Source organism: Sinocyclocheilus anshuiensis, unplaced genomic scaffold (genome assembly GCF_001515605.1).
Source record: "Sinocyclocheilus anshuiensis isolate Anshui unplaced genomic scaffold, SAMN03320099.WGS_v1.1 scaffold274, whole genome shotgun sequence".
Taxonomy (NCBI): domain Eukaryota; kingdom Metazoa; phylum Chordata; class Actinopteri; order Cypriniformes; family Cyprinidae; genus Sinocyclocheilus; species Sinocyclocheilus anshuiensis.
This window is the reverse complement of record NW_015547698.1, coordinates 150,205-156,079: the sequence shown is the minus strand read 5'-3', so window position 1 is coordinate 156,079 and position 5,875 is coordinate 150,205. Positions and strand designations below refer to the sequence as shown.

General features: G+C 40.2%; 1 long non-coding RNA gene across 1 annotated transcript; it reads left to right on the top strand.

Moving 5' to 3' along the window:
• Positions 1 to 1,894: 1,894 nt before the first annotated feature.
• LOC107703785 (uncharacterized) lies at positions 1,895 to 2,920 on the top strand. Its single transcript, XR_001635863.1, has 3 exons — positions 1,895 to 1,968; positions 2,144 to 2,193; positions 2,411 to 2,920. It is a non-coding gene; the product is annotated as an uncharacterized LOC107703785 (long non-coding RNA).
• Positions 2,921 to 5,875: the final 2,955 nt, after the last annotated feature.

The window sequence follows — 5,875 nt, the reverse complement described above, 5'->3', positions numbered from 1 at the left end:
AACATATTCTGTTACACCAAATACACAAAATAATGATCTTTAAAAAAGCATCATATAACCCCTTTAATAAGACTCTCTAGCACTTTGCCATTATCTTATTGTCTCCTGGAGCCTCAGTGATGCAGTAGAGATGTGTGGAAGTGTAACATGTTGCTTTGGCTCAATTCATATGTTGTCCATCAGAGGTCAGTGTGGAGAGGAATTAGCTGCTGTTGTGTTTAATCGCATTGAAGAAAATGAAGCTTCAGCATTAAAGGCCACACAGAAGTGTTACAGTCTCAATACTTTTTTATTGGCAGTGAGGAATACGTTTTCTCACTGGTGTAAAGCAGCAGGCCTATTAACACTCCAATGTTGAGCAAAAGAGATCGAAAATATTACACTCCGTACATGCAGTTTTCCTAAGTGTGAAGAATCAGTGCCTGAATTAATATTATAAATATTTGACGGCACGGATGATTGAGTTTACTGGTGCACACAAGGGAGATATTGTTCCTCGGCTGATGTGTGACTATGCAAACACAGTCAAACGTCACAGATGCGCTCTCTGAAGATGTCCTGAAGAGCTGATGTGGTCAGAGATACGGAAAGGGGAAGGAAATGTTTGATATAGTTGCAGACACAGCATGCTTTTTCACTCAGTACAGAAGAGAAAGACCATAACGCTTGAGCTTTTGTCTTGTATTTATGCAAAACGTGTGTAAAATCTTAGCATGTGGGACGTTCTCGTCCTCTTTTCCAGCATCTGTACAGGTGAGTTTAAGACTCTCATGGCTTTTGGACAAAAGTTGATCTGTTTTTATTGTTTTTACTCTGTTACTGCATGATTACCAGTCTCATATGTGTCAGTTATTATTCTGGTCTGATAATATATCTTGCTCACACATAACAGCTCTGTATAATGATATTTCTGTTTTCAGTTGTTGCAGGTGCTCCAGTTACAGTCACAGGACACAGAGGACACAGACTTGACATCAGATGCCCATATGAATCTGGATATGGATCAAATTCAAAGTATTTTTGTAAAGGCAAGTGCAACTTTGCAAACATCATGGTTAAATCAGGATCTCCAGCTAAAGACCAGAGATTCTCTCTGAGTGACGACACGACGGCCAGAGTTTTCACCGTCACCATCACTGATCTGAGAACTGAGGATGGAGGACAATACTGGTGTGCTGTGAACATGATTTTAACTGCTGATGTCTATTCAGAGATTTTGTTGCTGGTTAAACAGGGTTAGTGATTCATGTGACTTCTGCAAATGGACCTATTGTAGTATAGAAATGTACATAGAAAGGGTCAGAAGATGCAGCTCATGTTATTATATAGTAGTCGATTCACTGCATAATCTATAATTATATACACAATATAATTCATAATATAATATATTAACTGAGATTAAGTTGATCTTTCCTGTCCCCTGATAGATAATAAGACCACTGAGGTTTCATCTACCAGCCCTTTTATAGCAACACCATCATATTTCAGCAAAACAGAACCAAATCCACAATCCACCAGCATCACAATCACAGAAAGAAAAGAAACAATCACAGATCAGCACAACTCCTCAGCAGGTCAGTTCATCTTCCTCTTTCTCTCTTTATTTTCCTTTAATATGCATTATGTCTGGATGATGTCTGTCATTTAGCGCTGATTTCTTCACCTGTACAGGTAAACACCTCTCCACATATCACACACTCATATAGAGTGAACTTATAGCATCACACTGAACAGGAAATGACAACATCTCTCTTATTTCATTCATTAGTCTTTCATTTATTCATTCCCTAAACAGTTTCTATGCTGATTATGATGATTGTTTCTGTTTATACAGTATTTCAGACAGCGTTTTCCTCCTGTAAGTTTCAGGTTCATTTGTGATTATCGTCACTGCGGAGGCTTTGGTTTTACTCCTGATTGGTCTTCCATTGATTATAGTGGCTGTGCGGAAGAGAAAGAAGACTAAGGGTAATAATTTACATGAAATAAGTCCTTTTCTCTGAGGTTTCAGCATTTAGAGCAAAAACAAAACCCTGAAGATTGTATTTGGTTGGGTTCGGGATGACATGCATGAGAAACTAGATTAAATTATAGAGTTTTACAGCATTAATCGCAGAAAGACTAACACTGATCTCTTGCACAGGTCTGCTGTCGTCCTCCATCATAGAGTTTAATCCAGTGCTATATGAACAGGTGAGTATAAAGAAACTGATGTGTATTATCATTTAATGGACAGCAGTAACTGCATTAAAAAAGACTGTGACTGCAGTGATTTTCAGTATTTTGACATTGAATCTCCAGCAGCTGGTGTGTGAATGATCATATTCATGTGTTATAATATTAAACAGATTCACTCTGGTTGAGTTATTTTGTCTGTTAACTAACTATTTATTATTTTCTATGACTGTAGATCAAAGACACTGGACGTCACTGTAATCCAGAGGGCAGAGACACAGAAACAACTGTAGTTTATAGCTGTGCTTCCTAAACTTGTGTCATATGTGTTCCTACAGACCCGAGTTTCTGTTTATTTTGTTGTATGTCTGTTAATGTGTGCTGTATGTAGCATTTTCTTGTTAGATGTTTGGCTCAAGGTTTGTCAGGTTAGTTTCATCTGTTCACTCCTGCTGGTAGATGCTGGAACTGCACCGGTCTGCTGCTAAAGAGCATCTTTCTCCATTGATGACCATTCAAGAGTAGCTGTATATTCTGATAAATCCTTGCAAGCAACAAATAACGGAGGCTCCTATAAGCAGCTGCCATTGAGATGCTAATACTAACGGTTAGCTTTATGAAAATATTACTAAGGCCTTTTTGCTTCAGTTAAACATCAGATGTCCGCAGCAGTTACTTACCAAACAGGAAGTTCAACCACAGCCACAGGAAGAGCTGTGAGGCTTCAGCTAAACACACGCTACACTTCCCACAATGCAACTCTTCTCCCCAGGGCTGATGTGATGCAGAAAGTGTGACTTTAATGTTCAAGCAATACTCTGGATTATTTACAGTCTTTGTAACCTAAAGCATCTTTGCCGTGCTGTAAAAGTATTTCTGTGATGTTAGAGCTAATTCTGATCATCATTCCCAGAGGAAAAACAAATCAAAAGTGAGATCTCTTTAACACCTCAAATATTTCTCCTAGACAGAAAGGCTGGCCGCATATTACGTTGTTTATTACTTATCAGAGCTGTTGAAACCGGAGATTCACACTAGATAATAACAAAATAATCTGCACATAAGATAAAATCGACAGATGCAGAATTTGATGAAGCCTGTGTGCATTAATGTTCCCATAGGAAAGACAAATCAAAAGTGAGATCTCTTTAACATCTCAAATATTTCTCCTAAACAGAAATGGTTAAGATGGAGATTTTTGCTTGAGTCTCCTGCTTCTCAAACCTGTCTCCTGAGACAAAAACTCAAACACTCACACATGTCTCCTTTAAAGTTTCAGAAGAGACCTCATCATAAGCACACACTGTGCTCAGATATTTCTCCTTAGCTAGAGACACTGGAGCTCTCACTTTTGTGTCCTTTGTCTCATTTGTCTCTCAACAACTTTACAAAGTGTGCACCAAGTCAAATGTCTCAATATGAGCTCAAGCATTTCTACCATATAATATGTATTAATAATCAAATTAGTCAATTAATAACCAAGACAGAGTAATAAGCCATTTATTTGCTTTTCAGTGAAGAAATCTCCAGGGTTACTTTTTTTCTGTAAATCTGTTATGATAAAGGCATTGGGTACATTACTATTACTAAATCTGAGCACATGTGTGATGTTGTTGAGATCTTGTTTGACACATTGGAGAGACAAATGTGAGACCCCCAGTGTCTCTAGCTAAGGAGAAATATCTGAGCACAGTGTGTGCTGATGATGAGGTCTCTTCTGAAACTTTAAAGGAGACACATGTGAGAGTGTTTGAGTTTTTGTCTCAGGAGACAGGTTTGAGAAGCAGGAGACTCAAGCAAAAATCTCCATCTTAACCATTTCTGTTTAGGAGAAATATTTGAGATGTTAAAGAGATCTCACTTTTGATTTGTCTTTCCTCTGGGAAGTCTCCATTTGATGTTAAAGTAACCTCATGTCTGTCTAGCAGAAACATTCGGGATGTTAAAGAGATCTCTTCTTTTATTTTATTTTTCTTCCCTTTGGTTAGCTTCAATGTCATCTATCAACACCATTTCAATAAAACACAATACATGCATTGTCATATTTGAAGTTGTTTTGTGTTATTTTTTTTTTATTGTTTCTTTGTTAACATACACAGCTCTTGTTCACAACACCAGAAGGTTGAATCATTTTAACTGCATAAATGAAGAAAATCCTAAAGAATGCACAGCAAATGGCCTCATGTTTTGCTAAGTTGTTTTGAGTAGACAGTGTGTTATTGCACAATAATTTAACAGCATACAAATATATTTACATGCATACAAAAATGGGCTGTACAAGACAAACTTTTTAATGCTAAAAAAAAAACACTGGTACACTAGCAGGCCCGGCTCCACAATCCAATCACTGAGGGTGCTTCTTAAATTAGTGAGGGTGCTCTCTCTATATATATGTATATATTTATGTATAAGCCGTCCATTGCTATGGCACAAAGACGCTCCCTTATAATCACTCATCTTAGTTCATCGCGACCTCACAAAGTTACATTATAATCATTGAAGTTCTCAATGCTGCACAATGAATCTCTTATTTGAGCAGTGAGTGGTTCTCTTTCAAACATTCGTTCGGTATCTCACTATGGGAATTGCCTTGGGCGTGAACAATCCTGGAAGCACCAATTACACCACGTCTGTCAGTTGACAGACCAATCATGACAGTGATGCGGGAGTCCCACCTCCCTATGTATATCACTGCATAACGGTCCCTACCTCATTCTCGTTCTCTTCCCCATGAAGATCTTTTGGAAGCTAAATTCTAGGTTGCCCTCTTTTCAGGATTAGCTGCTTAACTGTTCTTAGACGAGCCGTCAAGGTACGTCGCCGAACACGGCTTTTTCTGAGAGCAGCTGTTTCTCACTGTCAAGGTGGAAACTATTGTTAAGGACAAACGAGTGAATTAACGCGTTACGACAAATTCTCTGGTCTGTCTTTTTTTTTTCTAAGCGACATGTTGTGGTGAGGTTAGCGGCTTGATGAAGAATGGACACGACTATTAGTTCCGCAAGCGGTGACGCGACGGGGAAAGATGCCTTGCGTCCTTGTGCATGCGGAGCAAGTATTTCAAGCAGGGATTCTAATCCCTTATGTATTGTATGCCTGGGGTGAGACACGCTCAAGCAGCACTCGCGAACCCCGAGTGCTGTCCGCACTGTTCCCTTCTCCCGTCAAGGGTTTTGGAGAGAAGAGTGCTGGTGGCGGCTGCTAATAAAGGAGACCCCTCCCTTTCTCCGTCGACTATGTCGACCAAGTCGACCAAACAACTGTGTCATGCAGTTGGGGCGAGTTTATGGATGAAGTCTCCCCCAAACTTCCCCCTCTTTTCCCGATCTTGTCAGAGGGAAGAGAGGAGGAGGAGGATGATGACGAAGCGATTGCTCGTCTCTTAGAGGAGGACGGAGAGGATGATGATGACGACGCGATCCTACCACCGATGACCTCCCGACGCCCTCCTTAAGCGTGTTAAGCGAAGGGTCCCCGGCCTCGGCTCAAGTGGAGCTCGACCTGATCGAAATGTGCAGGAGGGCGACTGCAAAACTTTCTGTTGAATGGCCGTTGCAGCAGGTGGGACAGGGAAAGGAGAGAGACCTATATGATGGCAAGCGACTACCGTCGCGTGCCCCGGTTGTTAAAACGGTAATTCCTGCAGTCCCCGCGTGCGTTTCAGAAATGAAGCGTTTCTGGGACAAACCCTTTTCACACA